The sequence below is a fragment of the Nansenia antarctica genome (genome assembly GCF_963989245.1).
Source record: "Nansenia antarctica genome assembly, chromosome: 14".
NCBI lineage: Eukaryota > Metazoa > Chordata > Actinopteri > Argentiniformes > Microstomatidae > Nansenia > Nansenia antarctica.
In genome coordinates, this window is record NC_137684.1 from 20187012 (window position 1) to 20195444 (window position 8433).

The following is an 8433-nucleotide window of genomic DNA, read 5'->3' on the forward strand; positions in this document are numbered from 1 at the left end:
TGCCCTCTCTCCCTTCTTCTCCTCACTTTCCTGTTTGTCTTCACTATATCTGTCTAATACAATGAAAAATAGGAGTGGGACTGCCTCACTCAGGGACATTTCTATTTTATTTTTTTTCCCACTTTTTACGAGATAGATAATTTGATATTTTGAAAGTGTGATCGATGGTTTATTGTGTGATAACTTGATATTTAGAAAGTGTGAGATAAATAAAAAAGGTATGTCTATCAACTTGCATTGCCAATATCACAGTGGTGTGTTTGGCGCAGGGGTTATCTTATCCACGCCCCCACATTTGGGGCTAGAGTCGGGTCTATGTTTAATATAACAGATATAAAGAGCTTACCTTTATCAATAATGTTCATCGATATCGCAAACGATTAATTTGATTCCATTCTAAACGACCATATCGTTTTTTTCCTTGCCCAGTAAATACAGTGCGAGTCAGAAGCCCTTGTTTACAGCCACGTCACATAGCAAAACCGAGCATGCTTGGTTTCAACCCCCGAATTTCCATATCATTGGTCCTCGAAAGTCATTTTTCCCGCCTCTGCTCGATTCTATTGGCTCTGACGCTTCAAATGAGTGGTCAATCATGAAATTTGACCAATGGGTTTGGGAGAAAATCCAGTGGTTAAACGACGCGTCACGAAGCTGGTGTGAAAAGGAGGCAGTTGCGCAATAGGAGCGCGCAGGGGAGCCCTGCTGGACGGAAACAGTCTAAACAGTTGGATTTGGATGCAATTTATACCAATAGTGATATGTCAATGAAATATAATACATTTTACAGTCTTGATACATGGGAAAGTCTGATACACTGATATTTAAGTTCATTAGATCTACACGGTCATTTGAAGCCTAACCCCAGCCCTCTACGACCCCGGGAAGTCATGTTAAACTGAAGTTAAAACACAACGAGATTGCTAAGCTAACACCGCTAATACGGAAGTCCCTCACACAGACAGAGAGAGAGACGTGCAGCCACCTAGTATCGAGGCCCGCGTGGAGCCGTGTTCCATCATTTCTTGTCAATTTCAATAAAGACAGACACACACAGACACACGGAGACAACGACAATGACGACAGGTCATTCTAGAGGAAGAGAGGAATCGGATAATAGGATTCTATTCTCTGACAACCAATGTCCGCGATTCCACACTGGCCAGTATATGTCGAGATTTTTTTTTTTTATATGTTTGTATGACTGGCTCGTTAGCTCAGTGTGTAAGTCTGCCGCAAGGTAGACTTTGTAGTCCTGGGTTCGAATCCCAGGCGGGCAGGTCAATTTGCACTTTTCAATGTGAAGGACAAACAGGAAGAAAAAAAAAAAAGGCATGCGCAGCGGCAAATAATTCCTGGGCTCAGTCCAGAGAGAGAGAGAGAGAGAGAGAGGAATTTTCCCTTTTGAAAATATATTTTTTGAAAATCCCGCCTCAAAATATTTATTTATTTATTATTTTTTTTTTTTTCTGTGTCAGTGTGTGTCAGTGTGTCAGTTATGTGTCAGTGCGTCTACCGGCCCGAGTCTCTATGGGGGAATGCAATGACCGTTTTGGACACCAAACACACCAAAGAACATCTACTCTTCGAGGCGAATCCAGTCAGACCATTATCAGACCTGCTGGACGTGTCTGTGCGCGTGTGTGACTGGATGTCTACATTCAATGTGTCTCACCGTGTGACTGGATGTGTGTGTGTATATATATGTGGATGTGTATGAGTGTGGATGTGTGTGTATGAGTATGTGTGGATGTGTGTATGAGTATGTGTGTGGATGTGTGAGTATGTGTATATGTGTGTGGATGTGTGTGTATGAGTATGTGTGTGGATGTGTGTGTATGAGTATGTGGATATGAGTATGTGTGGATGTGTGTGTATGAGTATGTGTATATGTATGTTAATGAGCTGTATGTTAATGAGCTGTATGTTAATGAGCTGTATGTTAATGAGCTGTATGTTAATTAGCTGTGTGTGTGTCTCTGTGTGTGTATACGTGTGTCTGTGTGTGTATGTTAATGAGCTGTATGTTAATGAGCTGTATGTTAATGAGCTTCATGTTAATGAGATTCATGCTAATGAGCTGTATGTTAATTAGCTGTGTGTGTCTCTGTGTGTGTATACGTGTGTCTGTGTGTGTATGTTAATGAGCTGTATGTTAATGAGCTGTATGTTAATGAGCTTCATGTTAATGAGATTCATGCTAATGAGCTGTATGTTAATGAGCTGTATGTTAATTAGCTGTGTGTGTCTCTATGTGTGTATACGTGTGTCTGTGTGTGTATGTTAATGAGCTGTATGTTAATTACCTTCATGTTAATGAGCTGTATGTTAATGAGCTTCATGCTAATGAGCTGTATGTTAATGAGCTGTATGTTAAATCAAATCAAAGTGGGAGGAGCTTAAATCAAAGTGGGAGGAGCTTAAGTCAAAGTGGGCGGAGCTTAAATCAAAGTGGGAGGAGCTTAAGTCAAAGTGGGAGGAGCTTAAATCAAAGTGGGAGGAGCTTAAGTCAAAGTGGGCAGAGCTTAAATCAAAGTGTGAGGAGCTTAAGTCAAAGTGGGCGGAGCTTAAGCCAAAGTGGGCGGAGCTTAAGTCAAAGTGGGCGGAGCTTAAATCAAAGTGGGAGGAGCTTAAGTCAAAGTGGCCGGAGCTTAAATCAAAGTGGGAGGAGCTTGTGTAAAAGTGGGAGGAGCTTAAGTCAAAGTGGGAGGAGCTTAAATCAAAGTGGGCGGAGCTTAAATCAAAGTGTGATGAGCTTAGGTCAAAGTGGGCGGAGCTTAAATCAAAGTGGGAGGAGCTTGTGTGTAAGTGGGCGGAGCTTAAGTCAAAGTGGGCGGAGCTTAAATCAAAGTGGGAGGAGCTTAAGTCAAAGTGGGCGGAGCTTAAATCAAAGTGGGAGGAGCTTGTGTAAAAGTGGGCGGAGCTTAAATCAAAGTGGGAGGAGCTTAAATCAAAGTGGGCGGAGCTTAAATCAAAGTGTGATGAGCTTAAGTCAAAGTGGGCGGAGCTTAAATCAAAGTGGGATGAGCTTAAGTCAAAGTGGGCGGAGCTTAAATCAAAGTGGGAGGAGCTTGTGTAAAAGTGGGAGGAGCTTAAGTCAAAGTGGGCGGAGCTTAAATCAAAGTGGGCGGAGCTTAAATCAAAGTGTGATGAGCTTAGGTCAAAGTGGGCGGAGCTTAAATCAAAGTGGGAGGAGCTTGTGTGTAAGTGGGCGGAGCTTAAGTCAAAGTGGGCGGAGCTTAAATCAAAGTGGGAGGAGCTTAAATCAAAGTGGGAGGAGCTTGTGTATAAGTGGGAGGAGCTTAAATCAAAGTGGGAGGAGCTTAAATCAAAGTGGGCGGAGCTTAAGTCAAAGTGGGCGGAGCTTAAATCAAAGTGGGAGGAGCTTAAGTCAAAGTGGGCGGAGCTTAAGTCAAAGTGGGCGGAGCTTAAATCAAAGTGGGAGGAGCTTAAGTCAAAGTGGGCGGAGCTTAAATCAAAGTGGGAGGAGCTTAAATCAAAGTGGGAGGAGCTTAAGTCAAAGTGGGCGGAGCTTAAATCAAAGTGGGAGGAGCTTAAATCAAAGTGGGAGGAGCTTAAGTCAAAGTGGGAGGAGCTTAAATCAAAGTGGGAGGAGCTTAAGTCAAAGTGGGCGGAGCTTAAATCAAAGTGGGAGGAGCTTAAATCAAAGTGGGAGGAGCTTAAGTCAAAGTGGGCGGAGCTTAAATCAAAGTGGGAGGAGCTTAAATCAAAGTGGGAGGAGCTTAAGTCAAAGTGGGAGGAGCTTAAATCAAAGTGGGAGGAGCTTAAGTCAAAGTGGGCGGAGCTTAAATCAAAGTGGGCGGAGCTTAAGTCAAAGTGGGAGGAGCTTAAGTCAAAGTGGGCGGAGCTTAAATCAAAGTGGGAGGAGCTTGTGTAAAAGTGGGTGGAGCTTAAATCAAAGTGGGAGGAGCTTAAATCAAAGTGGGAGAAGCTTAAGTCAAAGTGGGCGGAGCTTAAATCAAAGTGGGAGGAGCTTAAGTCAAAGTGGGCAGAGCTTAAATCAAAGTGGGCGGAGCTTGTGTCTAAGTGGGAGTGGCTTAATTGATTAATTCAAATTGTGGGCGGAGCTTGTGTCAAAAGTGGGCGGAGCTTGTGTCAAAAGTGGGCGGAGCTTGTGTCAAAGTGGGCGGAGCTTAAGTGGGAGTGGGAGTGGCTTAGACATTTAGTGGGCGGAGCTTGTGTCAAAGTGGGAGTGGCTTAATTGATTAATTCCAATTTTCTTTCATTTGCCAACAAACGACCTACCTAGACTGTACGCAGTTGCACAGACAGTATTGCTTTAGGATGAAAAACAGAAATCGGTGCCAGAAAGTCCCAGTCACCCAAAAATCGGCACGATGAAGCGTCACAGGGGTCCGGTCGCGTGCCCCGAGTTTCGAGGCGCTAGCTCAAACGGTCGCTCCGTGGCGCCCCCTTTAATTACGGATTTCGCACTTACGTCAAAGCTCCCCGTTTGGGCCACGAATGGCCGATCAAGCCGAAACTCTGGGTAAACACTTGTCTCACCAAGATGTTCGACATATGTGAAAACCAGACCTCTAGCTCACAGCTAGGAGGGGAGTTATGAATTCTGGCCACAGGGGGCGCCGCAACCGAGTCGGGGCTCGGATATGTGTTCGGCGGGCCCGAGCCGATTCGGAAAATATCTGAACCGTGTCTGTGGCACTTACGGTTGCTGAGCTAAAGTCCTTTAACCTAGCCCGGAGGGAGCTTGTGTAAAAGTGGGCGGAGCTTAAGTCAAAGTGGGCGGAGCTTGTGTAAAAGTGGGCGGAGCTTGCGAAAAAGTGGGCGGAGCTTGTGTAAAAGTGGGCGGAGCTTAAGGCAAAGTGGGCGGAGCGTGTGTAAAAGTGGGCGGAGCTTATGTAAAAGTGGGCGGAGCTTAAGACAAAGTGGGCGGAGCTTGTGTAAAAGTGGGCGGAGCTTGTGTAAAAGTGGGCGGAGCTTGTGTAAAAGTGGGCGGAGCTTAAATCAAAGTGGGAGGAGCTTAAATCAAAGTGGGTGGAGCTTAAGTCAAAGTGGGCGGAGCTTAAGTCAAAGTGGGAGGAGCTTAAGTCAAAGTGGGAGGAGCTTAAGTCAAAGTGGGCGGAGCTTAAGTCAAAGTGGGAGGAGCTTAAGTCTAAGTGGGAGGAGCTTAAGTCAAAGTGGGTGGAGCTTAAGTCAAAGTGGGAGGAGCTTAAATCAAAGTGGGAGGAGCTTAAGTCAAAGTGGGTGGAGCTTAAGTCAAAGTGGGAGGAGCTTAAGCCAAAGTGGGAGGAGCTTAAGTCAAAGTGGGCGGAGCTTAAGTCAAAGTGGGAGGAGCTTAAGTCTAAGTGGGCGGAGCTTAAATCAAAGTGGGAGGAGCTTAAGTCAAAGTGGGAGGAGCTTAAATCAAAGTGGGAGGAGCTTAAGTCTAAGTGGGAGGAGCTTAAGTCAAAGTGGGCGGAGCTTAAGTCAAAGTGGGAGGAGCTTAAGTCAAAGTGGGAGGAGCTTAAGTCAAAGTGGGAGGAGCTTAAGTCAAAGTGGGAGGAGCTTAAGCCAAAGTGGGAGGAGCTTAAGTCAAAGTGGGCGGAGCTTAAGTCAAAGTGGGAGGAGCTTAAGTCTAAGTGGGAGGAGCTTAAGTCAAAGTGGGCGGAGCTTAAGTCAAAGTGGGAGGAGCTTAAGTCAAAGTGGGCGGAGCTTAAATCAAAGTGGGAGGAGCTTAAATCAACGTGGGAGGAGCTTAAATCAAAGTGGGAGGAGCTTAAGTCAAAGTGGGCGGAGCTTAAATCAAAGTGGGAGGAGCTTAAATCAAAGTGGGAGGAGCTTAAGTCAAAGTGGGCGGAGCTTAAGTCAAAGTGGGAGGAGCTTACGTCAAAGTGGGAGGAGCTTAAATCAAAGTGGGAGGAGCTTAAATCAAAGTGGGAGGAGCTTAAATCAAAGCGGGAGGAGCTTAAGTCAAAGTGGGCGGAGCTTAAGTCAAAGTGGGAGGAGCTTAAGTCAAAGTGGGAGGAGCTTAAATCAAAGTGGGAGGAGCTTAAGTCAAAGTGGGCGGAGCTTAAGTCAAAGTGGGCGGAGCTTAAGTCAAAGTGGGCGGAGCTTAAATCAAAGTGGGAGGAGCTTAAATCAAAGCGGGAGGAGCTTAAGTCAAAGTGGGCGGAGCTTAAGTCAAAGTGGGAGGAGCTTACGTCAAAGTGGGAGGAGCTTAAATCAAAGTGGGAGGAGCTTAAATCAAAGTGGGAGGAGCTTAAATCAAAGCGGGAGGAGCTTAAGTCAAAGTGGGCGGAGCTTAAGTCAAAGTGGGAGGAGCTTAAGTCAAAGTGGGAGGAGCTTAAATCAAAGTGGGAGGAGCTTAAGTCAAAGTGGGCGGAGCTTAAGTCAAAGTGGGCGGAGCTTAAGTCAAAGTGGGCGGAGCTTAAATCAAAGTGGGAGGAGCTTAAATCAAAGCGGGAGGAGCTTAAGTCAAAGTGGGCGGAGCTTAAGTCAAAGTGGGAGGAGCTTAAGTCAAAGTGGGCGGAGCTTGTGCGCGTGCGCGTGCGTGTGTGCGCACGTACGTTCGTGTGCGCGTGCGTGTGTGTGTGCGCGCGTGTGTGTGTGGTTGTTGTGCCCACTTTGACTTAAGCTCCTCCCACTTTGACTTAAGCTCCGCCCACTTTGACTTAAGCTCCTCCCGCTTTGACTTAAGCTCCGCCCACTTTGACTTAAGCTCCGCCCACTTTGACACAAGCTCCGCCCACTTTGACTTAAGATCCGCCCACTTTGACTTAAGCGTGCGCGCGTGCGTGTGCGTGCGTGCGTGTGTGTGCGCGTGTGCGCGTACGTGCGTGTGTGTGTGCGCGTGCGTGCGTGTACGTGCGCGCGTGTGTGTGCGCGCGCGTGTGTGTGCGCGCGCGTGTGTGTGTGTGCGCGAGTGTGTGCGTGTGTGCGCGTGTGTGTGCGTGCGCGTGTGTGTGCGCGCACGTGCGCGTGTGTGTGCGCACGTGCGCGCGCGTGTGTGTGTACGTGTGCGTGCGCGTGTGTGCGCGCACGTGCGCGCGTGTGTGCGCGTGTGTGTGTGCGTGCGTGTGTGTGCGCGCGTGTGTGTGCGCGCGTGTGTGCGTACGTGTGTGTGCGTGTGCGCGCGTGTGTGCGCGCGTGTGTGTGTGCGTGCGTGTGTGTGCGCGCGTGTGTGTGTGCGCGCGTGTGTGCGTACGTGTGTGTGCGTGTGCGCGCGTGTGTGTGTGCGTGTGTGTGCGCGTGTGTGTGTGTGTGCGCGCGTGTGTGTGTGTGCGCGCGTGTGTGCGCGCGTGTGTGTGTGCGCGCGCGTGCGCGTACGCGCGCGTGTGTGCATGCGTGTGTGTGCGTGTGCGCGCGTGCGTGTGTGTGTGCGTGTGCGCGTACGTGCGTGTGTGTATGTACGCGCGTGCGCGTGTGTGCGCGTGCGTGCGTACGTGTGTGTGCGTGTGCGCGCGTGTGTGTGTGCGTGTGTGTGCGCGTGTGTGTGTGTGCGCGCGTGTGTGTGTGTGCGCGCGTGTGTGCGCGCGTGTGTGTGTGTGTGCGCGCGTGCGCGTACGCGCGCGTGTGTGCATGCGTGTGTGTGCGTGTGCGCGCGTGCGTGTGTGTGCGCGTGTGCGCGTACGTGCGTGTGTGTGTACGTACGCGCGTGCGCGCGTGCGTGCGCGTACGTGCGCGTACGCGCGCGCGTGTGTGTGCGCGCGCGTGTGTGTGTGTGCGCGTGTGTGCGCGTGTGTGTGCGTGCGCGTGTGTGTGCGCGCACGTGCGCGTGTGTGTGCGCACGTGCGCGCGCGTGTGTGTGTACGTGTGCGTGCGCGTGTGTGCGCGCACGTGCGCGCGTGTGTGCGCGTGTGTGTGTGCGTGCGTGTGTGTGCGCGCGTGTGTGTGTGCGCGCGTGTGTGCGTACGTGTGTGTGCGTGTGCGCGCGTGTGTGCGCGCGTGTGTGTGTGCGTGCGTGTGTGTGCGCGCGTGTGTGTGTGCGCGCGTGTGTGCGTACGTGTGTGTGCGTGTGCGCGCGTGTGTGTGTGCGTGTGTGTGCGCGTGTGTGTGTGTGTGCGCGCGTGTGTGTGTGTGCGCGCGTGTGTGCGCGCGTGTGTGTGTGTGCGCGCGCGTGTGTGTGTGCGTGCGTGTGTGTGCGCGCGTGTGTGTGTGCGCGCGTGTGTGCGTACGTGTGTGTGCGTGTGCGCGCGTGTGTGTGTGCGTGTGTGTGCGCGTGTGTGTGTGTGTGCGCGCGTGTGTGTGTGTGCGCGCGTGTGTGCGCGCGTGTGTGCATGCGTGTGTGTGTGCGTGTGCGCGCGTGCGTGCGCGTGTGTGCGCGCACGTTCGCGCGTGTGTGCGTGCGTGTGTGTGCGTGTTCGCGCGTGCGTGCGCGTGCGTGTGTATATGTGTGCGCGCACGTGCGCGCGTGTGTGTGCGCACGTGCGCGCGCGTGTGTGTGTACGTGTGCGTGCGCGTGTGTGTGCG